Source organism: Alligator sinensis, unplaced genomic scaffold (genome assembly GCF_000455745.1).
Source record: "Alligator sinensis unplaced genomic scaffold, ASM45574v1 scaffold907_1, whole genome shotgun sequence".
In the NCBI taxonomy this organism is placed as follows: domain Eukaryota; kingdom Metazoa; phylum Chordata; order Crocodylia; family Alligatoridae; genus Alligator; species Alligator sinensis.
The window spans coordinates 1925389-1951354 of NW_005841925.1; the positions used below are offsets into that span (position 1 = coordinate 1925389).

Sequence of the window (25966 nt, forward strand, 5' to 3'; positions counted from 1 at the left end):
AAATACTTACAATATACATTTGAATGCTTCTGTACATGCTTCCATCCTTGTCATAAGCCTTGATGCATGAGTGAGTCCCCTATGGGTCTACCTTAGACGGGGCTCATTTCGTGATTCAGAGCCTCATTCAGATCAGCAGCAGTTTGCACAATGGCACACTCCTAAGGCACACAGTCAAACCAGCTCTTAATCAAATAGGCAGAATCCTCAGAGGTGCAGAGCACCTACTCTTCCCATCCACCTGGAACATGACAGGCAAATACTTCACACCTTTCAGAGATTTGCCCTTCTGGGAGAATCTAATTAAGTCCTGTTTTTGTTTGACTTCATTAAGGCCATGTTTCCAGTTATGGTGTGTGGCATTTTTATACAGCTGCCTTTTTGCTATGGAAAATTCTGCACCCTAGTAATTTGTGGTCAAAAGCTAAGTTTAAAACCTCTCTAGAAGACATTTGTGATCCATGCAATCATATATCTGTTCCAATTAGGGCCATACACAAAGATAACCTTGACTTTTGTTTCCTCTTGCAAAACCTCTGCTATGATACTAATATCTGATATATTGGGATAAATTTTTATTCCTATGGGGATGGGCATGCAAGGAAGTGGAGAAGTAAGGGAAGAGATGTGGCTCCATATAGTATTACTTTGATATTCTTGGCCAGAAGGTGCTATAGAAGGCCAAAGCCCTTTATGAAGTTGAGTTTAGCCTTGCACCACCCAAATGAGATTATGAAGTATTATCCTCCCTATTTTACATTTGGAGAAACCCAAGATACTGAGAGGAATAGTTGCATGGCTCAGGGCATGGTGAACCAGCAGCACAGCCAGGAACAGGAGCAGAATCTTCACTCCCTAGTCCTAACTGCTATGCTGGTTAGGCTTTCTGGTTTGTTTATTTGCTATTTAAGATTTTTAAAGATTTTTTAAATATTTGTTGAACAGGTTTTAGAAGCTGATTGTGAGTGGGCTGCTTGGATCAGTCAATGGGCATGTTCAGACCCACTTCCCAGGCCTGTGCTTGTTCTCGCCTGCCATGACTTGATGGGAGTAAAAAGAAAAAGGTAAAGAGAGCACAGGTGGAAAGCTTCTGGTTTAATAAAGGGTTCAACATGTTGCACCACATCCTGCTGCCATCTCTGACCGCTGGTGCGGGTTTAAGCTCTGCTGGTACAATGCCTCAGTAGGCTCAGTCAGAAGCCTCTGCATACTTAGGGAACATGAGTGATGGCACTGTCCATGCTCCCCACCCCGTGATGAAATGGCAGTTTGCCATACCAAGACTGCATATGGCAGCCTGCGATCCTCTCTTCTTTCACCTCAGCTGGGATGATTAGGGCTCTCCAACAACTTGCTGTCTCCAGGAACTTTGCAGCCACATCTAGTCCCCACCTTGCTCAGGCAAAGTCTCTCAAAATTACTGGGAATAGCTGGGACTATCTCCCTCCATCACAGTCTCTCAATAACAGGGAGAACCTGTCCCAGTGATTGCCGTGCCAGTTTCATTCACAAACTCTCCAACAGCTCCTCCGCCTGTCATCCATGAGAGGAAACCTCCACTTTCACCTCCGTGCCTATGCCTCCGTCGCTCGGGCTTGTGTTAGCCCCTGTACTGGTTCCTCTTCCAGGGGTTGTCTTCAGTCAGTCTCTGTTCTTTTTATACAAGGTCTCTTAGTATCAATTAACAGTTCCCAGATGACCTTGCTGCCGGTCTGGGAACCCTCAATTGCCAATTAACAAGTTTCAGGACTGGCTCCCTTGCCAGTCTAGGCATTCCGGATTGACAATTTATGCCTCTCTCAGGCGGCTCCGTAACAGGGCCGCTGGCTCCCTCTTACACTGATGTTACAGGTTCATCAACATGTTAGATGCTCCAGCTCCTCTCTGGTGTGAATGCCAATATTAGCCAAAACCCAATTCTGTTTGTGATTGGAACACTGGGATGTACCTGCTTCTTTAAGAGAGCAAGCAGCCTGAGAGGCTGCTTGCAGGTGGCAGAGGGGAGTTAATGAGAGACTCACCTGACTGGAAGCAGGCTAGCCCTGGAGCTATAAAGCCCAGAGCCTGCATGCATCAGGGAGTCTCTCTTTGGCAACCATGAAGTGAGGAATGTGGTGGCCTCACAGTGTCAGGCCCAAAACCATGCTTAGGGAGTCTCCCCTGGGGAGCCTATGGCCAGCTGCCCCCCTTCCTGAAGAACACCCACAAGCCTGGGGTAATGCTGCCACCACCCAGGCACTGATCTCTGGCCGGGCTCTGTGCAGTTCGGGGTACATAGACCCTGCAAGCCCTGGCAGTATTTCTGGGTGCCTCTTTCAGCCCAGAGCCTGGGTGAATTGATAAGGCTATAAAAGATGAGTGAGACGCATCGATTTTGGGTCTTGTTCTGCATGTCATCTTGGAGCGTTGGTTCGTCTGATGAGATGGACCAGCAGGAGCCCGGCTCCCACTTGTGATCAACTTGGCTGGCCACTAAGTTGATCCAAGCACCAATAAGATTGGTAATTTATACCAGTGCAGAACAGGAATTGGGGCATGAATGTGGTGTGTGTGTGTATGTGGGTAGGTGTGTATTAAGTGCTTAATCAATAAATGCAGTATCTTGCCTTATCCTCCCTCATAAGGTCTCACTCATAATTTGAGCAATTGGCAATTTGTGTAACATCTTCCCAGACCCTTACACAGTGAAACAGCCAGGCATGCTGTAACCCGATGCCTTTATTGATGGGGGTGGGAGAACAAAGGAGTCATAATACACTTTGAGCAAACCAAAATAAGTTAGGCCTTTACAGATATTGCGTATGGTGATCCTTTTTAAGACGCGATTATCTATGCTTACTTCTAACCTACTATCTAGTTTCTAGGTCTTTACTTACAGGGATTCATCCAGGCAGTACCTGGAGGCATGTGGCTTATGGCTTTTTCAAAATGCACCCAGACGAAGAGAGAGCGCTCCTCCCACCCTTCAGGAATTTGTGTGGCAAGGTCACCTGGTCAACCAGCCTGAACCAAATAGCAAACAAGTGAAAGAGAGAGGGGCACAGCTGGAATGACCCAAGACAGGGTCAGACAGAGAGGGATTTCTTCACAAGGAGGTCCTGGTTGCAGGGCTCCTGCAGGGACCTGGATTTAGTTAAACAAATATGCAGCCCTAGGAACAGAGGTAAGTTCCCTGGACAGAGAAAGACTGGGTTACAGGCAAGTGGCCTTTGTTGGCCTTTGTTTTCTGTTAACCCCTAGAGGGTCTGAGGTGCCTACCAGAGGGTCCATGTGCCAGGGAAGGGCTGAGCTGGGACTATAGGGTCTGAGAACCTGGAAGAGGGGCTGCATATGGAACTAGAGGGTCTGAGAGCCCAGAGGAGGGGCTGTGTGTGGGCCCACAAGGTCTGAGAGCCCAAGGGGGCTGAGTGTATAGCTAGAGTATAGCCCTGGGCTGGAACATATGCCTGCTGGAAAATGAGAAAAGTTTGCCCTCTTAAAAGGGTCAGAGTGCTGCTTCTGCTGTTATTTGTGCTTCTGCTATAGCCTGGGGGCTTATGGTTCATGTTACTGTTTATATCAGTAGTTTGGGTTGGGACTGTAAGGGGAAGCTTACGGAGGTCCCAATAGTGCCTGAAGGGCACATAATTGCCTTGAGCCCTTCCAGTGGCAGGCTCAAGGCTTGAGCTACTGTTGAGCCCAGAGAGGGGCAGCATGCAAGGCTGCAGAGCCATGCAGGGGCCTGGCACCTGAGCAGGATGCAGCCACTCAGGGGCCAGGAGCCCAGTGCCCAAGAAGGACATAGTCATAAGTGACTGTTGAGCCCAGAGTGGGCACGGTGCTATATTTGGGCCAGACAGGGGCCAGGGGCCTAGCACCAGAGAAGGGTGCAGCCACACACAGGCCAGGAGCCTAGCAGACAGGGGACAGGGGCCCGGGGACTGAAAGGGACAAACTAGAGCTAATGCCTCAAACCCAGGTCTGACACAGTAGAAGGTGCGGCTGAGGAAAAGGGTGGTGACTGAGGAGGCCAAAGCCCAACAAGTGAACAACAATACAATAACATCTGCGAGGCTTGGGGCATGGTGTAGGGGAGGAAAAGGAACCATGCAATTTGCCCTTAAGGTGATCTACAGGGGCCTAGCCAGGCCGAGAGGGGCCTATCAGGCCTGAGGGCTGGATTGAGACCAGTAGGAAGTTATTAGGAATAGGGCTCACTCTTTAAGCCTGTTGGCAGCCTCTCTTAATCAACCTTTAATATTAAGAGCAAGTCATGGCAGGAGAGCAATCTAGAGAGAGTGACATTAGAGCAGGGGCGGGCAATTATTTTGGGCCGAGGGCTGCTTACTGAGTTTTGGCAAGCCATTGAGGGCCACATGACAGGCAGCCAGGGGCAGATAAATATTAATTTTCTAAAATTTTTAGGGGCCCCATGGACTGGCTAGAATGGCCTGGTGGGCCACATCCGGCCTGCAGGCCACATTTTGCCCACCTCTGCATTAGAGTCTGAGCTAGGCAGGAGCTGCAGAACCAGTAGAGGGCATTGTTAGCGTGTTCACACCACCTAAATCCCTTGGTTCTCTACTGCCACAACTTTGATCTAATTAAAGAAATAGGGAGGGAAGAGATGTTACCCTAGTTAGTACCCACGAAAGGACCACGCTTGGTTGAACTACAATCTAGGTGCTTTATTGCTCTGTCTCTTACACGACAGCCCAGAAGGGGCAGCAGTTTATCAGCGTCATCTCTGGGATCACCCCTGAGCTCCAAAGAGGATCTCCGCCAACTTAATTGGAACAGTAAGTGTAGAGGAACGTCTCAGTTTCCCCGCCGCTAATTACGGGCGACGCCTGATTTCTCCTCTCACGCTCCATGCCAGGGTGCGGATCTGGGCGTTTATCCACCTTCTATCCCAACTCCCCTTTTTCTTCAAGTTCGGGTGCTGGGTCCTGGCTTCTTCAGGGGCTGGGCGGGTGGCCTCCACCCCCCTTTGACTCCCGCATTGCTTCTCTGTGTCTCAGCATGAAGCCACGACTTTTCCCTGTGCTGCGGCTCTGTTCTGCTCTGACTCACCGCCGCTGCTTCGAGCTCCAGGTATGTGGCACGGATGGGCTACAGGTCCTGGGTTCTGTCGTCACTTGGCCCACATTGACCCTTGCGCCTGGAATCCTCCCTCTGGATCCTCCTTAGCGAGAGTCCTTAGTGGCACCTCTTCCTCTCGTGGTGCCTGAAGGCCCCTTCCTCAGACCTCTTCCTCCTCATATCCCTCAGTGCCGAGTCCCATTGGCTCTCAGTGGGCATGGGGCGCCTCCTCCCCCACCGGGCAGTAATCACTTTCAGCTGCCAAAATCTCTCAGGTAACAGGGTTTCAGTCAGGACCCTGTTACAGGCATCACATCCGCTCCTGTGGTCACAAGCCCTGTCACAATGATTTTCATTGGCTTCCTTCTTTCTTACCATCATACTATGTCTTGTTCATATTTCCTCCTCTTCTTGTTTTTCACACCATCACAATTATAAAACTAGGCTGTGGCTTTTGTAAATTAAGAGGTAAATAACATTAGAAAACAGGAAGAGGGCAAGGGAAATCTCTTTTCAGAATATATACAAACAATTTGTCCTGGGGTCAAGAGCTTCTGAGAGCTATTAACCCTGATCTTTGGGAATATGTTCCTCTGGCAGTCTAAGTATATATGACCTTCTCAGCTCCATCACTGTAGCACTGGATGTGCTGTCCCCATCATGTGTTATAGTTTGTTGAAACATTTTGACATCTGGAAACTAGTCTCAGTAAAAGGACAAGCTGTGCTCCTCTGAGTCTTCTTATTATTTGGAAGCTGTAAACGGATGTGGGAAGCATGTTCCAAACACGGTTAAAGGCTCTTTGCTTCATCCTTATACAAAATAAATTAACTACCTGTAAACCTGAAGCAAATCTCCTAGCCTCCTTAGACCATATATCAAGGTTCTCAACCAAGTCTCCCTAGGTTTTTCCTCGCCCCACCACAGATCCAGAAATGCTTCCTGAAGGCACCTTATAAAAGATGCCTTTCCTACCTATCAGAGAGACTGGGCACATCTACACATGCATTAATGTGCCTTTTCTAACGTGCATTAAATTTAGTACCTCTGTGCACTTTTACATATGCTCTGGGGGTGTGGGGAGGGGCAGCACTTTAATTAAAGTGCCACTGCATCTTGTGTATCAGCGTCCCCACACTTCAAAATGGTGGTGAGAGCACTTAAACTAAAGCTCGTTCTGTGAACTTTAGTTCAAGTGCCCCCTTCACCATTTTTAAGCATGGGGATGCTGATACATGAGATGCAGGAGGCTGCTGGACTGCGGTAATTGTTATGCTCCAGCAGACTCAGTTAATCAGGTCTGCTCCGATGCTAGAATTCCAGTGTGTCGGAGCAGCCTCCATGCTTGTGTAGAGCGCCCTCTAATGTGAGGTACTAAGTTGATGCACATTATGCTGCACTAATGTGCAGTAGCACATTTGCATGTTTTTACGTGATGCTTTAATGTGCAGTAAAATAGTCTACTGCGGATTAAAGCACATGTTTAGACATGCCCACTGACCAATATGAAAGTTCATCATGGCTTACGAACAACAGAGAAGATGCATCATCCTCCAACAACCCACCCTTAGATGCAGGAGCACTAATTCCCCCTAAAGCCATTCTGCTGTGCCCTCCCTACTCAGCATCACTTCATGAAGTATTTTTACAAGGCCCAAGAGGCACAGTGTGAGAAGCAGCCAGAATACCAAGGGCACCTTCACCTCAAGAGCCTGATGCCACCCTTCAGCTCTAGCAGGTCTTTCCTCAGTGAACCATTAGTTTCTGCTGGGGAGGGGCAGTTAGCACAGTGAGAAGGAGCATAAGGGAATGAGGTTACACACAATCCAGGTTTTCGGAGGGAATTGTTTCACAAGAGTAATGGATGATGTTGTATTCCTGCCTCACAGTTTTCCCTAGATGGTCTTATGGCCATTTATACTCTTAGCATGTTAGAAAAGAGACTCCTCTGACTTTGAATGTCACCTACCCAGCACATCTAAGGGCATTCGGCATGCACCTACAGGTTTAATACCTTCAGCCTCCTGCAAGTTTGACAATCCAGAGCTGTGCCCCAGTTAGCTCTGTCAGCATTTGCAAAGTATGTTAGAACCCTTCAGTGAAAAAGGGCATAATACAAGTTATTTTAAAAAGGTCTAGAGTGATAAGCAGGAGAGCCTTTTGCTATGGTTTAATGTTAGTAGAGTAAGGGAGTGCTTCTCAGATCACCCAACCAGATAAGAGCTGTTTTCTGTAGGGCCTTGGCAGGTACTGTTTCCTTGGGGTTACTAGGACCAGGGATTTTGGTGCAGCAGGTCAGGAAAGCTGGACTTAGCAAATTTAGGTGCAATGCCAAGAGCAAGAAAGGGGAGATGTGCTTACTGCACTTCTTTACTCTTATTCACATGCTTACTCTACTCACAAGACATCTTAAGATATAAAATGCTGACTATACTAGGGAATTTTAAACCATTCCTATCAGTGTTACCACCAGTTCAGCTAAGCTAGTATTAGCACAAGGAGGACCCATGACCTTGGAAAGGGTCCGGCCTTGCTTTGAGCATAGATATCCCTGTTCTAGATCAGGGGTTTTCAACCTTTTTGGATCATTGTACTCTGGACACAGAGCAGCCAGACACAGAGCAGTATACCCCCGGCTGCTGAGCTGGGTGGGGGGGGCAGATGACGTATGGCCAGATGCCGAGTGGGAGGAGAGGGAGGGGTGGCATGTGGTTGCATGCAGAATGGCGGCAGCCGCCGCATATGAGCTTCCCCCGCCCCCCGCATACGGCCAGGTAGACAGAGCCTGTGCAGCAGTGTGGGATGCTGCAAGGCGGCGCTCCATCGCCACCCACCCACGTGTAACCCCTAGGGCCTTCTCAAGTACCCCCGCTTGACAGCCCCTGTTCTAGATAACTAACAAATTGACCATCAAGAATGATGGGGGCAGGGATGGAGCACCACCACCCACCACCCCGGGCTGCTTCCACCTCCCAGGAGAGCAGGGGGGAGGAGGGAACCTTGCACACGGCAGCTACCGCCACCACCCTCTGCCCTGTGCTGCCACCACTCTGTGCTCGGCCGCGTGCCACCTCCCCCCCACTTCATATCTGGTCACGCGCCCCTCCTACTCCCTCGCCTCAGCCCCGTGCCCCCCCCAGCACGGGACAGTGGGGGGCCGCTGCCACCCACCAACCCATGCTGCTGCCGCTCCGCATCCGGCTGCGTGCCACACCCCAACTCCACGTCCGGCCCTGCACCACCCCCTGTCCCGCTGCTCTGCATTTGGCCCCGCGCCACCTCCCTGCTGCTCCGCATCTGGCCCTGCACTACACCCCCCACTACTCTGTGTCCAGCCCTGCATCACCCATCTACCTTACCCCGCCGTTCCACATCCACCTGTCCCGCTCTGAAAAATATGCAGAAAGTAAGTCAACTCTAACCTTTAACCCAAACTTTTAAAACAAACAAACAAATACAATGCTATATGTTATAGCAAGCCTCAAAAATACCTGAACAATCTAATTCTTTTTTTTGGTAGTTTCCTGTAGACTATCAGAAGGAAAGCTTGGTAGAAGTCTTTTTCCCAGTATGCCTTTATGGCAAGGGCCCTTTAAATTTGGCAGAGGTAAACACCTGCATCTCTTAAATGGCCAGTTTCTAGGAGTGTGCTCCCCAACCTAGGCTTGCAGCCAACAAGCTCCCCATGAGACCTGCTGTTTATAGCAAAAGGAAATGTTGCTTTCCATAGATGCACATTTACTCACATTGACGTTGAAAGCAAAGCGTGACCTTGCCTGGATTGCATTCCATACTTTCTTGGTATTGTTTCCCCTAGGTTGGTGAAAGTTGGGGACCACTGCTCTCAGAGATTACCAGCTGGAAAGGAGCGAGGGAGTTAATACCTGTTTTTCTCTTTGTCTTGTTCAAGGGGCATAGTACAGTCTCTCAGGTGGGCTTGGTTCTTTATGCTGATTTTTGTTATTTCCTATCTCTCTCCAGATTTCAGAGGGAGGGTAGGATTCAGTTTTAAGCATTTGCTTTGAATCCTCATTTAGTACATATTGGGTGCATCTACACAGGATATTAAAGTGAAGCAATAAACTCTGGCACATATCACACCATAGTTTATTGTTCCTGGGCACCATGTTTACATATGCACCCAGGACTGCAGCACATTGAGCTGGGTTGGAGCAGCCCTGGCTAGCAAGGGTTTGGGGTGGTCAGCCTGCTAACCTAGGGCCGCTCCGACCCAGCTCAATACGCTGCGGAGGGGCTGGCTGGAACATGAGTGTGTTCCAGTGTAGGGCTAGCTGGCAGGCAGGCCCTGCACTGAAGCACTTAAGCCCCATCCAGCCCCATCAGCATTTACATGTGCATTGCTGCACAGTAAAGAACACCACTGCAAGATAGTATTTGTATTTACAAGTACTAACCTATGGCAGAGTTACTTAGTTTACTGCAGCCTAATAGGGCCACACATGTAGATGTGGAGACTTTCCTGCAGAGCTAATTAGGCAGCTCTGCAGTAAACATCTTGTGTAGATGTGCCCATTAAGTATAAATAAGTCAATGTGTGAGCTTTGCTAACTGATAAAAAAAAAATTTACAGCTGTATGCAGAGATGATCCTGGCAGGGCGCAGGGCCCAGGGCAAAGAGCCCCTACCCTGTGCAGGGACCCCTCCCCAACCCACAGCACACTTACGCTAGGGTGTGAGAGCCCCGGCATACCGGACGCAGTGGGACGGGTGGCAGCTGGAACTTCCAGCCAGAACAAGCAAATAGCCACCCAACCCGCCGGGCAGGCCGGTGGGCTAAACTCCAGCCACGGCCTCTCTGCCTGGCTCTGTGGGGCCCCCCAGAGTGGGGGGCCCAGGGCAGTTGCACCAATCCCGCCCCACACCACGGCCCTGGCTATATAGGGAAGGGATTATTTTTTCTTTGCTTGAATAAGACCTGGTTAACAAAGACCTAAATTAAATCTGAGCTGCTGCTATAAAATCAAGGGAAAATTAAATTTCCAGTGACCCATGACACAAGTATCCCTTCCTAATAAACAAGGAGGTCCCATAACAAACCATTACTGTATACTAATAGCAATGCATAAATACAAGGCTTTGTTCTTACCCTAAAGAATCAATTAGAGACCAGTCATTTAGAATCTCAGAGACTTACAGACAGGGTTACGAATCAGTAGAGTAATTTTTTTCTTTTGTTTGCACAGTGTTTGAGCCAAATCATGAATGAAGGCTCTGAAGGCAAGTCTACCTCTGGGCCAATTGTGAACACTGTTGCATAGCAAACTTCAATCTACAGAAAATTACGCTGCAAAGCAGTCACAGGACTTCTGGGTGCAACCTAAAAGAACAGGAGAAGCAAGTTCTGCATGGCCTCTGGGGTTTCCACACATGTTTAGTTGGTAAGGGATATCTGAAGCTGTCAATGCCATGTTCAAAGTGTTAAACTTAAAAGGAAATGGAGTTGTTACAGAACTGCTAATGGCTGATTGTTCTGTAAATGGCTGATAGATCTAAAAGGAGTATAGCTATAATCAGAAAAACCCTACAAACCTTATAGCTATGAACAGATCAATTACTACTGCTTTTTCCATAATGCTGTTACATCTGAGTCCCTTCTACCGAGAATAGTGGAAATTAAGTTCCCTTGAAGTTGATTTGCTCTCATCTTCTTGATAGTTTTGCCCACGAAGAAGATTTGAGACTGTTTGTTGGGAAGACCATTGGGATTTATTGGCAGTTTCTTGAAGGCAAGACTTAGAGTTTTGAAGTCTTCCGTGGTAACTGGCAGGATGCCATCCCTGACGAAGTTGATTGTCTGAGTAGGTGACCTAGCTATTACCAAACAAAGTAGACAAGGGTGTGTCTTGGATATGGTGACATGGGCTGACTCCCCTCACAGGCTCTAACATTTCTAATGTTTCAAAGGAGCAAGCATAAATTTCTGGTCTGAATTAACTTCCTTTGATCTAGAGAAGGGCTATTTCATTTGGTCAGCCTTGCCAGTGAGGCAGGTCAACAGCTATGTCCATGCACCAACATTTTGGTAGTATGCCTTTATGAAGGTAGTTCAGGTTAATTAACCACTTCATTTTCCAGGAGGGCATTTATTGAGTCCCAGCTTCTTTAGGGAGAATGAAAGTTCTGCAAATCTCTAGTATCTTTTGCCTGAGGATCTCAAAGCAAATAAGTGTCCTTGGTGGGACAGGTAAATATTATCTCCATTTTACAAATGGGAAAATACAGGCAGTGATGCAGGCCCTAACTTTTAAAAGTGACCTGTAACTTTTTGAGGGGGACATGATCTTAGACTTGACCTTCCTGCAGCGTCTGTTGACTTTAGTTGAAGATGCTTAGGTCAGTAGGGCTACACGTTCCCAACAGCTATAAAATCCAGGTCCAAGATATTTAAACTCTGCCATCCAGAAACTGAAGCAGAGTTTTTAGTCTGACTCTGACACTACCAGGAATTAGACCATGGTGCTGGCTCCAAGTTTTGTTCCACAATGTGTAGGCCAAAGCAACCTCTCTCTCAATGGATGCCCTGGCTCAGAAACATTACTGGCCACTATATTTCTGTTAATCATTTTAAGTGACTTTAATGCTCATTTCAACTGAAAGTTCTAGAGACTAGTGTGTTCTGGGATTAATAGAACAGATATATATTAGGCAGCATCATTGTCCTACCAATGTACCTCAGACCCTAATTGGAAGCATAACTGAAGGTAAGAGTTAAGGCAGAGGTGGGCAAAATATGGCCCACAGGCTAGATCTGGCCTGCAAGGCCATTCTATCCGGCCCACGTGGCCCCTAAAAATATTTAGAAAATTAAAACGTATCTGTCCTTGGTTCCTGTCAAAGATGACAGGAGCCAGGGGCAGCAGGACCCAGAGGAAGCCCCAACAGGCTCCTGCAAGAGCAGGGTCCACCCAGCACCACCCCCGCAGCTGGGGCTTTTGGCCTGGGACCATGTGGCTGCCCCAGTGTGGGAAGCTCAGGTAAGGGGGGGGGGGCCAGGGGTCAAGTTGGTGCTGAGTGTGGGGGAAAAAGCGGCCCCTCCCCCGCCCCATGGCTGGCTCCTTGCTGCTGCTGTTCACAGCCCATGCAGGGCTGTCCTGAGCAGGCATAGGCCACCCCATGCAGGCTGCGAGTGGCTGCAGTGTGGGGTGCTGGCCACGGGGCAGGCAAGGGGCCACTTTTCCCCCACATTCAACACCAGCTTGTAACCTGCCCCCACTGCCAGCCTGGGCCCCGTGTGGCTCTGGGCTTGCCCATCAGGGCTGCGCTGCAATGGCAGCAGCAGCGGCCGCCCCAGTTGCCATGCTGGGCAGTGCTGGCTGCTGCTGCCCACCTGGAGCTCATGCACTAGGCAGCCCAGAGGCAGCGGTGGCAGCCTCACCACAGCTTACCACGGCACGAGCTCTGGGCAGGTGGCAGCAGGAAACACTGCCCGGTACACCAAGTGCGGGGGCTGCAGCTGCTGCTGTCGTGGCACAGCCCTGATGGGCAAGCCCAGAGCTGGCACAGGGCTCAGGCTGGCAGCAGGGGTGGGTTACAAGCTGGTGTTGGGTGTGGGGAAAAGCGGCCCCTCGCCCACCCTTTGGCTGGCAGCCCACGTTGCAGCCGCTTGCAGCCCACCTGGGGCTGCCTGTGCCTGCTCAGAACAGCCCTGAACGGGCTGTGAGTGGCTGCAGCCGGGGGATGGCTGCAGCAGGGAGCACCAGCCACAGGGTGGGCAAGGGGCTGCTTTTTCCCCTACGATCAGCACCAGCTCCTCCCCTGCTGGCGAGCAGGGGTTTGGGGCTGCGTGCTGCCCTGTGCCTGTACCACGGGGCTGGGGGAGCACTGGGAGTGAGCGGGTGTGGGAGCAGGGCCCGCACCCATGTCCCAGGGCCAGTGCCCTGTGGTCCCAGCTAGCAGAGGCTCTATGGAACCAGGCCAGCTCCCCGCTCTCCCTGCTGTTGCAGCCCAGCCCAGCCCAGCTCCACAGACCCCTGCCAGCCTGCGCCCCACTCTGGGCCCCACCGGTGCTGGCCCTGGAACATTGGTCCCAAGATAGTGGCCAGGGGGAGGGGCACCTGTCAAGGGGGGGGACTACCCATGCAGCCGTCAACAGCTTGCCAAAACTGGGTAAATGGCCCTCCGCCTGAAATAATTGCCCACCCTTGAGTTTAGGGTTTAAAGATATTTTGTGCTCCCCTTGTGCTTCTATGCCATTTCTCACCCTTCTCACCACAGGTGCAGGACTAATACAGTTTTTATTGCTGGTTTCCCTCCCCATACATTCCCAAAACACGTCCCAGTTGCCTAACTGCTTGGAAGTCTAGAGTGTAGGAAGTATTTCAGTCTCCAGACTCTTTAAGCTCCTGGCCTCCTTTCAGGAGCTTGGCAATGGAAATTGACTTTCATTAGTAACTGAAGGGAAACAGATGATTTGTTTTTCACATAAATAGTGCCAATCAGATTCTTTGATCTCTTAAGTCCTTGCTATAAGAGTCTGTAGTTACTCAGCAGAAAGTATGAGGCAGTTTGCTCTAGCTAGGAAGGATAGATAAGATGATATTATCAAGTACATTGGGTGCAATGTCTCAGGTTACAGAGAGCTTTCCCTTTGTATTAAAGTGCTCAGGTAAGCCTTGTAATTCTTTGCATCTGGTCCACCTGAAAGTAACTAAGCCCCATGTTCTGGTCATATATGTTGGTTCTGCATCCTACCGGAAATGGGTTCATGTGGGCTTGTTTGTGTGTTAAGTGTTTAAAATGCTCATCGGGAGTTCAGAAGGGATTTGTTTATGAGCTCTTGAACTGTAAGACTGTACATATTATCATTAAACAAAAACAGATCATACATTTCATAGCAAGGATGAGGGACACTTAAGAAGTTCAGATCCCTGCTCTTTTATCTTCATTCTCTCTTAAGTAGATTTTTTTTTAGTAAAAACACATTTATCAGTAGGGTTTTTTAATTTTTTTGTGGGGTTTTTAATACTAAAGCACCCATCATTGTCAACAGTCTGGCTACTGTCAAGAAAAGCTCTACAAGAGCAAGATAGTGTCCATGCAACAGTCTGATAAGACATGACAAAGAAGCAGCAAGTTTCAGTATCCTGTATCTGATGGTGCATTATTAGCAACTGCAACACTGACATTTTGCAGACTGCTAACAAAAAATGTCTCCCAGGGTGGAACATGATGGTACTGTGCTTAAAGTTTTCTGTACTACTTGCAATGACCTTAGATATCTGATATATCCATGAACATTTTAATGGGGCACTAGGGCAGCTCCCTGGTCCCCAGGCTACAGTCTGCACAAGCACACACACTGACCTGGGAATTTGCACAGGTTGAGCCTTAGAGGACATCCAGCCAAGAGCTAGGCTACATCAGCACTGGAAATCCTCCCTTCTCTGAGCCTGATTTCCCTCTTTTATACCACTCCTGCAGACCTGGCATTGGCTGCAAGCATACCGGGATGGGGCCAGCACAGCCCAGGAATTCTTTTTAACCCCTTCCTCAACAGGGCAAGCCAGTCCATGCCATCACACACCCTCCCCCTCAAGACCCCTTTCAGGCTACTTCCCTCCCTGGATACGTTCTCTTGCTCCTGTGGAGGAAAAAAGACCTGCGTTGTGTGGGTCTTTCTGGTCCTATGATGGATTTGGAAGGAGAAGGGTTGCAGGACCAGGTACCACCTCATAATTTGGGGATTTGTCTCCTTCATGGTGTATAATCAGTGGAGGGGCATCTGGTCTGTGATCAAGGTGATGAACCTGCCACACAGATAATATCCACCACCCATTTTACTGCCAGTGCTGATTTTCAATAACAGAGTAATTCTTCTCCCTTGGGAGTAGCTTCTAGTTCAGCTAGAGGATGGGGTGCTCCTCTTCATTCACTGTTTCAGACAACACTGCTGCCAGCCCCACACCAGAAGCATCTGTCTAGAATATAAACTCTTTTGAAAAGTTCACGTTATACAGGACTGGTTCCTGGCATAGGCAAGCCTTCAGCCTTTGAAACAGTTGGGTGTATTCTCTGGTCCACTGTACCTTCTGTGAATGGGTGCCCTTCAGAAGGTCTGTGAGGAGGCTTGAAAAAATGCCTGTATAAACTGTCAGTAGTACCCAGCCAGTCCTAGAAACCAGCATACCTGGGTTTTGTGTTCTTATTATATATATATGTGGTCAATATCTTGAAACAAGAGATGGAAAAGTTTCCAGTCCTCTTATTAATGTCTCTGGGGCTGTTGCATCATTATCCTCCAAATCATAAAAGGATGAAAAATACCTTGGAAAAGCCCTTTTAAAATATCTCTGTGTTTCTTCATTTGTCCAGGCAGTGATCATCATACCATGTAAGATGAATCATACTGGATAAGATCACCTGCCATGCTGAAAAGACAGCATGCAAGTCAGTCTCAGTCTATGTACTGCAGTGAACAGAGCACCCTCCCTCTCCTCCCTGAAGTCTAACAGCATGAAGTGGTTTTCTTTGTGTGTTCACTATGGCACAATCATTGAGAGCCTCCTTCTGCCAGTGCTGTATCCTTCTTGTGTGGTTCTGCAGTAGGTTTGGTTCACATATTGCTTTTACCCATAAAATCTTAGAGCCAGTGAGTGTGCAGGTTAAATTATAGACCAGTGTAAGTTGTGGCCTTATAGCTCCCATTAAATAAATACAAAGAGGTATGTACATGATTTTTATTGTGTGGGAGCTGTGTGTTTCGTCTGTTTGAGAGTTTTTGCTGTTGTTGGTTTTTTGTGGGTTTTTTGTTTTTCATTATTACTATTGTAGCATTAAAGAGAACTCGAAGCTGGAGAACCCACTGGGGCGGGGGATGGGGGCGAGGGGGGAGGGAGGGATTTCTACATGCACAGAAAAGAGTCACTTTTTCTTCTGTTTAACTTAATGGACGTTTGATGTAGATTGTAGAACTTTCTCCCCATTCAGCTTTGTCCTTCAACATCTCTTATTGCTCTCTCTCCCAACAAACCTCCAAGATGCCCTGCAGTTACCCCCATTGTAAAAGTCATATATGGATTGGATGCATTTCAGTTCACCTAGTTTCCCTGCTTCTTTCCTCCAGCTCCAATCCTATTCCTGCTCATCCCAGTTGTGCCAGTCTCAGTTTCTCTGGCCTATAGCATGTTCTACTTTTTGTCCAGCAACTCTCCCAACCAGCAAGCAGTATACAGGTAGCAACTAACTTTCCAAATCAATTTACTTTTAAATGCAGAAAGCCCCACCTAGATAAATGTTCTCTTTGCTGCATTATAATTTTACCACACAGAGAAGGGGGGAGACCTTTTGTCTAGATCAGAAGTATGATAAAAATTGTATGCTTTCTCCCTACTGCTATGAAGCTAAATCATATGCTTTATATCTAACTGCTGTTTTTCCTGATGTATTGTTTTGCTCCACTAGATATGCAGTATTACAAATGAAGATGGGTTGGTTTTAGGGGACTGAAATTTTTTACTCATCTTTTCTGTTTCCAGGCTACAGGAGACTCACACCAATAGAGCTGCAAGGAGTGTAAGTGAAAGCAGAATTTGGTCCATAGTCTTGAATAAAGATTCATACAAGATGCAATCATCCAGGTGCTGTATGCTATGCACAAATTTGTTAAATCTTATCATATGAGTTGCTGATGCAACTAGTAAACTAATTAAAACCATTTTGGTTTAGGAAAAATTCTGCTTGAATAATGTGTGCAACTGGTCTTTTCATTCCTTTCCTAGTACTAATTTATTTGTGTTACACTAGCGCATAGAGGCCCCTTTATGCTAAACTAGCCAACTGCCCATCAAGAATGAAGTGGGGGGGTCGGGACAGAGGCCCATGTCCCCGCCTTCCCATCCCTTATCGGGTCTGGCCCTGCTCCCCTGCCCCCTCTCCCAAGTCCAGACCCATTTCCCCCCTCCCCACCTTCAGATTCGGGGCCATTCCCACCCCATCCCCACTTTGGTTCCAGTGCCGCTCCCCCCAACCCAGCGCTCCAGGTCCTCCAGGCCCGCATCCACCTGCCTCCACTTCCCACTTCCCTCCTTCCATCCCAGCTGTTGGCAGGGCCCCGCAGTGGGGTGAAGTCACTGTACCCCCCTTCCTCCTTCCTGCTGGCTTTTGTCTGGGCCTGGCAGTGGCGGAGCGGCAGCAGCGTGCTCCCTGCCATCCTGGCAGGCAGGGACAGAGTCCCACATCCAGCCCCACCCCCACTTCTCATCTGGGGAGGGGAGGGGATGAATGGGTCCGCTCCCCCCACTTTCACCCCTGCCAGTTCAGGGCCGAACCCACTCCCTCCCTTCAGTGCTGCTGTTGGGGTGCAGTGGCGACAGCAGGATGCTGCCACCATGTCCCCCGCCAATCCCCTTCCTCCTCCCCCTCCCTGCCAGCTTTTGTCAGGCCCTGGCAGCTCCACATCCCTCCACATCCCCCCATATCTGGCCCTGCCCTGCTTCTCATCCAGCCAGGGAGGAATGGGCCCGCTCCCCCTGCTCCATCGCTGCTGCCTGCAGGGAGCGGGCCCGCCCCTGCTCTGCCCCGTGTCCCCACCATCTCCTGTCCGAACACTTTTGAAGCACTCTGATTAGTTGTTTCAGTCAGCCAATCAGAGTGCAAATAAAGCCTTACGCGCAGACAAACTAAGGCTTTTATAATATTAGAATGGGGTACTTGCATCATATCCACGTCAACAAGATAACCCCTTTTCCAAAGATTTTATAGCTTTGTCTAACTACAAAACGAGACAACAGGTGGGTATGACAGATGGGGGACAGCAAGGTAACAGTGAGATAATTATGATCAGAGTAATAAACAGCAGTCGCTGCAGACATTACACAACAAATTTGCATGAAAATTGGATCTTTGCTCATGAAGAGTTCATTGGTTCCTGCTGTTATCACCAAAAATACAGTCCTTTGTTTGACATCACACTTGGTTGCTATAGAAATGCTGATGATACCAAAGACAGGACTGAGCTGGAGGCCTCTAGAAAGTCCTTGAGACCCATCTGAGTCCATATGCATTCACAAAAGGTCAATGTAGCATTTATTTTAGGCACTGGCACCAGGATTAATGGGGTGAGAGAGAATGCAGCACCAGTTCCAGCTACGGGCATTTGGAACAGAATGTAGTGCTTTGTCAGTATCACTCTGGTGGTTAAAGAAAAATACATAAGAAGGAGGAAATATGGGAAGCAGAACATTTCAGTTCCTAAGAGATGCATCTGCAGTGTGATGCAGCTGCACAAAAGGCGACTGCAGTTTTGGGATGCATCAGTAGAAGCATTAGGTGCAAGACACGGGAGGTCATAATGACTCTCTACTCAGCACTGGTTAGGCCTTATCTAGAGTACTGGGTGCAGTTTTAGGTTCCATGTTTTAAAAGGACATGGAGAAGTTAGAGAGGATCTAGAGGCAGATGACAAAAATGATAAGGGGCTTGGAAGTCAAGTCATATAAGGACAGGGTGAAGGAGCTAGGCATGTTCAGTTTGAGGAAAAGGTACTAAGAGGGGACATGATAGCAGTCTTCACTATACCTGAAAGACTGCCATAATGAAGAAGGAAAACACGTTTTCTCTCTTGCTGAAGCAGTTGACATCATATATCTCAACTTCCAGAAAGCCTTTGACCTGGTATCCCATGAGGTACTGATCAGAAAACTGGAAGATATCAGGCTTAACTGTGGGACCATCAAGTGGGTGTGAAACTGGTTGCGGGGTAGGATGCAGAGAGTCCAAATGAATGGATTGGGGTCATCCTGGCGAGATGTGGGCAGCAGCGTACCCCAGGGGTCGGTACTTGGCCCAGTGCTGTTCAATATCTTCATCAACGACCTGGATAAGGGTGTGAAAAGCCCATTGGCCAAGTCTGTGGATGGCACCAAGATATGGGGTTGTGCAGACACACCCGCAGATAGGCTGCAGAGACAAGCAGACCTAGACAGGCTGGCATGTTGGGCAGAACGGAACCAGATGAGGGTCAACATAGAGAAATGCAAAGTGCTGCATCTGGGAAGGAAGAACCCCCAGCACACCTGTAGGCTGGACATCACTAACCTGACCAGCATTACAAATGAAAGGGATCTGGGAGTAACAATAGACCCCAGCATGAATATGAGCTGGCAATGCGACACAGTAGCTGCTAGGGCCAATAAAACTCTGGCACGCATCAATCGATGCATCTCCAGTAAATCCAAAGAAGTGATTCTCCCACTTTACTGAACATTGGTGTAGCCACAGCTGGAGTACTGTGTCTAGTTCTGGGCACTGCACTTCAACAAGGATGTGCTAAAGCTCGAGAAGATCCAGAGAAGGGCCACCTGTATGATCAGGGACTTGCATGGCAAGCCATACGAGCAGAGGCTGAGGGATCTTGGACTCTTCAGCCTAAAGAAAAGAAGGCTGAGAGGGGACCTGATTGCGGCTTACCGCTATATCAGAGGTGTACATCAGGGGCTTGGTGAATAACTGTTCACCAGGGTGCCCTGGGGGAAAACTAGAAACAACGGCTACAAACTCCTGGAAGATAGTTTCAGGCTGAACTTTAGGAAAAACTTCTTCACAACTAGGGTGTCCAGACTATGGAACAAGCTACCCCCAGAGGTGGAGCAATCATCTACCCTAGAGGTCTTCAAGAGAAGACTGGACGGTCACCTGGCTGGGGTCACCTGCCCCCAGATGTCTTTCCTGCTCATGCAGGGGCCTGGACCCAATGATCCTTTGGGATCCCTTCCAGCCCTTTGGCTGACACAATCAGGGGCTGTCATCAACTGTGGGTATGCATACCCCCCTACTTGGGAAGGCCCTAGGGGGTATGTACAGGTGGGCGGGGACAGAGCGCTGCCACCCACCAGCCCATGCCACTGCCTCCCAGAAGCAAGGCCAGGGAAAGGCGAGGGCAGCAGTGCCCCTCTGTGTCCCTCTGCGGGCTGCACAGGTGCCACCCAGCCAGTCAGATGCAGATGAGGGGAGGGGGCAGCTTGCATGCAGTGGCTGCTGCCGCTATCCACCACCCCACACTGCCACCACTCTGCATCCAGCCGCACACCACCCTGTCCCTCCCCCCCACCTCCCACTCCATGTCCGGCTGCTGGGGGTACACTTATTTAAAAAGGTTGAAAACCCCTGATCTAAATGATTGGGCTTCTTTATTTGGTATGTTTTGGTACAGGACCTTTCCCTGCTCAAGGGAGAACAAATAATCTTTGTGTTGTACTTCTGAATGAGAAACATCTGTGACTTTTGTTTTATGAAGGCCAGGCCCACCACTTGGGGCATCCCTCCGAGAATTAGAAACCTTCTTTTAATCTCCAGTCTAAACTTTTTCATGCCAGTTTAATTTATACCCATTTGTTCCTTTGCCAGCATTGTCCTCTAGCTTAAATAGCTCTCCTCTCCCTGGTGTATATTTCCCTGCTTGTGTCCATAGGCAGTAATTGTGTTCCCTATTCAACCATTGTTTAGACAGACTTAAAACAAAACAAAACAAAGCAAAAAGGCAAGCCCTCTTCCTTTCCTCAAATATGTTAGGCTCTCTACTCCCCTGATCATCCTAGTATCCCTTTTCCAAGCCTGTGAGAGCTTGAATTCATAGAATCATAGGATCATAGAAGTAGGGTCGGAAGGGACCTTGTAGATCTTCAAGTCCGACCCCCTGCCTGGGCAGGAGGAAAACTGGGCTCAATTGACCCCAGCCAGGTAGGCATCAAGCCTCTTCTTAGAGACCCCCAGGGGAGGAGCCAACACCACTTCCCTTGGAAGTTGGTTCCAGATCCTAGCCGCCCTAACTGTGAAGTAGTTCTTACGGATGTCTAATCTAAACCTACTCTCCAACAACTTGTGGCCGTTATTCCTTGTTATCCCGGGGGACGCTAGGGGAAACAAGGTCTCCCCCAAACCCTTCTGGTCCCCCCTAGTGAGTTTATAGACGGTCACCAGGTCCCCCCTCAGCTTTCTCTTGTGAAGGCTGAACAGGTTCAGGTCCCGTAGCCTCTCATTGTAGGGTCTGCCCTGCTGTCCCCAGATCATGCGGGTGGCCCTCCTCTGGACCCTCTCAATGTTGTCCACATCCCTCTTGAAGTGGGGTTCCCAGAACTGGACACAGTACTCCAGTTGTGGCCTGACCAGTGTCACGTAGAGGGGGAGAATCACCTCCTTGGCCCTACTTATGCACGATAAGGTTCAGTTAGCCCTGCTGAAATTCATCTTTCCTGAAGACAGGTGACCAGGTCAGTGCAGTCATCCAGGTGATAATTCACCAAGGTCTTGTTCAACAACATTACTACTTCCCTATCTTTACTGAAAATACCTCATCTGACATATGTTGGGATTGTATGTGCCTTTTTCATGGCTTCCTCAAATCGGTGGTTTATAGTCATCCTCTGATAGTCTAAAACAGGGGTCAGCAACATACAGCCCATGGACTAGACCTGGCTTATGAAACTATTGGATCTGGCCCATGCAGCCACAGGGCTCTGCGTGGGCCCATACCTGTGCTGGTGCTGAGCAGCGAGGAGCTGCACTGGGTGGTGAGCTGGAAGCTGTACCAGGATATGCTGCCTCTTTTCCCTGTCCACCCCCGTCCTTTCCCTCCCTTCCCCAGCTGCAGTGTGAGTGCAGCTTCTCCAAGCTGGGTGGGGGAAGGGGCAGGGCTGGGGGTGAGGGTGGCAGCAGGGAGAAGCAGGAACAGTGTGGAAGAAACTTTCAGCTTCCTTTGTGGGTTCATATCTGTTCTGGGGAGTTGGGGGCTGGGAGAAAAAAGTGGTAGCAGGGGCACAGCTTCCAGCTGCATGGCTCTGAGGTGGTGCAAAAAAAGCACCACCTACTGATGCACTGGTGAAGCCACCTGACCTGCACTGAAACTTCCGGAAGCAGTGCAACCGCTTTTGCTGGTGGCCCTGCTCCATGGCCAGTGTTTGCAGGGGGGACACCAGCGCTTCTGCCTGCCCCCCTGCCCCCCTGCCCGCCACCTAAACAGGGAGCGCAGCCTGACAGGGGGTGCACCCCCTATACATTGCTACTGACTGCATCACCTATGGAAGGAGTTTTTCCTGGTATTAAGCCTGAAGCGGCCTTTCAGGATGTTGTGTCCACTGGTCCTGGTCTTCCCCGGGGGTGCCCTAGTGAACAGTTGTTCACCAAGCTCCTGATGCACTCCTTTGACATAACAGTAAGCTGCTATCAAGTCCCCTCTCAACCTTCTCTTCTTTAGGCTAAAGAGGCCCAGGTCCCTCAGCTTTTCCTCATATGACATGATATTCTGATCCTCCTTTGTATTGCCAATACTTTAAAAGCTTTGTATTTTCAGCAAATTTCATTAGCACACAAATTTCTTGTCCATTGACAGACACTCAAAGCCTTCATCTGTTCTCATGCTTCCTTGTCTAGAAAGGTTAAAAAAGTTCTCATCAGGTGATAGTTTGACTGCCATCACACTGGGGGTCAGCCTTTGCAGACACACCCATTGTACACTGACTTTGAATTTGTTGACTCCAAAGCATGTAACTGCTGATACAAATCAACTGATAGGTGCCCTAGTGTGCCCAGGCAGACTAAAGAGCCTGTAAATCTTGCATCAAAATTGAAGCATGATGACCCTTCCATTTCCTCATTCCTATGTTGAGATGCACTTCAGAAGACCACAAAGGATGCATAGATGGGTCCTTTACATTAGATGAATATAGAGAGATGCAGTAGATTAGATCACATATTTATCCATGAAGAATCCTTATGCTTCATTTCCACTACTTTGGGATTTCCTGAGAATCATTACACTCTCTTCTCACCCTGTGTCAGGGATGGGAATGTGGTCATTTGAAATCAGAAAATGAGTCGCAACACTTCAGATACAATTTCTTTTAGCCCTCCAGCAGGGAAGTGGAAAAATAATTATTAGCCATGGACAAAGTATCACAAATCATTTAGGAGCTAGAGAGGCAGAGGTGTAAGGAAATTTGGTTGGCTGCTTATTCCCATTTCACTTTAGCAGTGATTCATTCAGAATGAAAAACTGTGTTGCTTGATTTAAGCTGGAACCTGTCTGGCTGCAGTGGGGGTTAAAATGGAGCCTGGAGGATTTTTTTTCCTTCCTTTCTCCATTTTACTTTTGACCTGTGAAATCACATCGTGCAAGTTCATTTATTGCCTGGTGTAATTTGCTGTCAAGCGAACCAGGCTTTTGGAGTCATTGGAGATAGTGAACAATACTGTGGCTTCTAGTGTACATGTTAAAGTTTTGTGGAGTACAGTCCTAGCTGGGACACAGCAGTTGCCCAGCTGCAGGGGTGGCCAGTAGGGCTGTGCGAAGCTTCAGTCACTGATTTGGTTCGGCGGAGATTCGGCTCAATTCAGCGGTCAAATCTCCAAATCCGAATCGAATCAGGAGACCTCTCTGAATTGAATCGGAGAGATTCAGAGCAATTTGATGATTTGGACATAGTTAAATGTTTTTTCTGCACACCTCAAGGTACCAGGTGGCTCATGAAGGCTGCGATGGTGGGGCAGATGGAGCGTCCCACAGGAACGTCCCCCGTGCGCTCGGTGGCGGACCCGGAAGTGGACCAGAAGCACTTTTGGTTCATTTCTGGGTGCACCATGCAGTGCACGGGGGACCTGCCCCTTGCCCCCCAGCTTGGTGACTGGTGCCCCGTTGGTCTGGGGGGGCACCCAGAGTCTCCCCGCAGCCAACTGCTGAGCCAGAGGGATGCGGGGAAATACTTCTGGTCCACGTCTGGGTCCTCCGCTGAGCACATGGGGGGGCTCCCCTGCATTCCTGTGGAACGCTGCATCCACCCCACCATCACAGCATTCATGAGCCACGTCTGGTACCTCAAGGTTTATAGAAAAAACGTTTAAAGCTGTGTCTATGGCCGAATCGCTGATTCTCTGAATCGGCATCGAATCTTCAGCTTCAGATTTGGCCAAATCAAATTGGGACAGTGATCCAAATCAACAAATTGAATTACTGTCCCCGATTCGGGCCAAATCTGAATCTAATATGGCCCATTTCACACACCCCTAGTGGCCAACCTGTAGCATGCTTTGCGGCAAGTGGTGTGGGTAGCCTCTGTGCGCTGAATGTAAGAGGGAAGAGGCAGCCTAGTGGAAGGTAGGGCAGAAAGTAGAGCAACAGATTGGACAGGAGAAAGATATCAGTGTGTCACCCAGGGAGAGTGCAGGACTAATCTGTGGCGTGCCTGCCAAAGATTGGCTCCTACTTTTCTACTGGATCAGTTCAGTCTAGTACCCATTTATCTATCACCAGCTACCGTTAGAGGAAGGTGAGAGAACCCTAGCAGTAAACAGTTATTGGAAAACCTGTCCTCCAGAAAAGCTCCTGCCCCAAAAGTTAGCAGGTGTTTCACGCCCAGAAGCAAGTTGATTACATTCTTTGGCTTGAAAAAAACCACTTTGCATCCCTTAAGTAGCACATAATGACCTTAAAATCAAGTGGAAATAACCAGCAAATAACTCCCTTTGCCTGGGAAACCCTCTGCTGGTGTAAGTCTGATTGAAGGTGCCCTGCTTTCTCCTGAGATAGATTTTACACTCCACCATACCCATATACTCCTGGCATAAGGGGAAGGGGAGCGTACAATGAACTGCCTGCCTGTGTATAAAGTAAGTAGCCTGTTTCCCCAGTCCAGGAAGGCCTCGTTGCTCCACCCAAATGTTTCAGGGCATGGATTTATTCTTCAACAGAAATTCAGCAAAAATATTGGATAAAATAGTCTTCTTGTGCACTGAAGGCTGCTGCTCCCAGGGACTCCTTCCCATTAGCCTCCCTCTTTTAGGAACCTGCTGCATCACTGGACCTGCTCTTTGAACAGGGTTGGCTGGCTGGCTCCAGCCTTTAAGGTTGGCCCTTAAAGTGGCAGGCCACCCTGTTAACAAAGGCATGTGGGGGACTGTCCAAGAAAAGGAAGAGGAAAGGAGCCATGATTGATCCTTTCCTGCTGGACAGTTTGTAATTTATGTCAGGAGAAGATGGCCCTGATTCAGAGAACCAGCACTAGATCCTTGCAGCCCCCTTCCCTGTCCCCCATCTCCAGTGCATTCACTTCCTACATTCTCTCTCTCTCTCTCTCTCTTCAATCTTTGCTATTAAACCATCAGGAATAGCTGATTTTTTTTTAAATAAAGCAACCTACTATGTTTTCCCGTTGCCATTACTGATTGCCTGCAGTTCTGCAATTAACAGTTATATTGTTTGTGCTTCTGGAGCAACTTCAACCCGAGGACCTCAGAAATCCCTTACAAATAGCAATCAAGCTTCACAACCTGCCCTCTGTGATGTAAAGAAAGTGATTATTATATTCATTCTGCACATTTAACTCTTCTTGCCATGAGTCCCCTCTCTTCTGTCCTAGCTAAAGTTGCTCAGTAAATCAGAGCTCTTAGTCAGAACCCAGGTCTCCTGACTCAGCCCTCTCTTTCCCCAGCTAAACAGCTCTGTCTTTTTGTGATGAATACAACTCATGCCACTGGCCTGTAGGTGAGATTGCCACCTCCTTGGTGGTCATAAGAGACAAGCATATGTGGAACACAGGCCCTGTTTATTCTACCATGGGGATTTCATGTCACAGAGACCCTCAGATAGAAACTCAAAGAGCCCATTCACAATGCAGACTAAGCTTTACCTCCTGCACAGAGGGCCTTAACCAGGTCCCATAGATCCAATAAGTCTCACATCAAGGCCTCCATGCAGGACATAAGCAGCACATGGGGCCCAGATTTTACATTCTGAGATGTGAAATTAGTAGCATCTTCTTCACACACCAGACTGGTTTTAAGATAAACCTTTTACTAAGAATGAAACCTATGTACAGAATAAAGTAGCAAAACATCCCACTATTCACCAGCCATAACTGGTGACCACGGTCTGTCCTGTATTTCTTTGGTTTATACT

General features: G+C 48.7%; 2 long non-coding RNA genes across 6 annotated transcripts; one reads left to right on the top strand and one right to left on the bottom strand.

Annotated features, from left to right (window-relative positions):
* Positions 1 to 3025: 3025 nt before the first annotated feature.
* Positions 3026 to 16749, top strand: LOC112549526. Of its 3 annotated transcripts, XR_003092973.1 has the most exons (5): positions 3026 to 3163; positions 4694 to 4778; positions 10266 to 10460; positions 15394 to 15623; positions 16557 to 16749. It is a non-coding gene; the product is annotated as an uncharacterized LOC112549526 (long non-coding RNA). The 3 variants fall into 3 exon arrangements; XR_003092972.1 differs by lacking the exon at positions 15394 to 15623; XR_003092974.1 differs by lacking the exons at positions 4694 to 4778; positions 15394 to 15623 and having other exon boundaries at positions 3034 to 3163.
* Positions 4813 to 14447, bottom strand: LOC102379414. 3 transcript variants are annotated; one of them, XR_323289.2, is made up of 3 exons: positions 14386 to 14447; positions 8808 to 8919; positions 4813 to 5512 (listed from the first exon to the last, which is right to left on the bottom strand). It is a non-coding gene; the product is annotated as an uncharacterized LOC102379414 (long non-coding RNA). The 3 variants fall into 3 exon arrangements; XR_001357666.2 differs by having other exon boundaries at positions 4813 to 5816; XR_001357667.1 differs by lacking the exon at positions 4813 to 5512 and adding an exon at positions 8421 to 8449.
* Positions 16750 to 25966: the final 9217 nt, after the last annotated feature.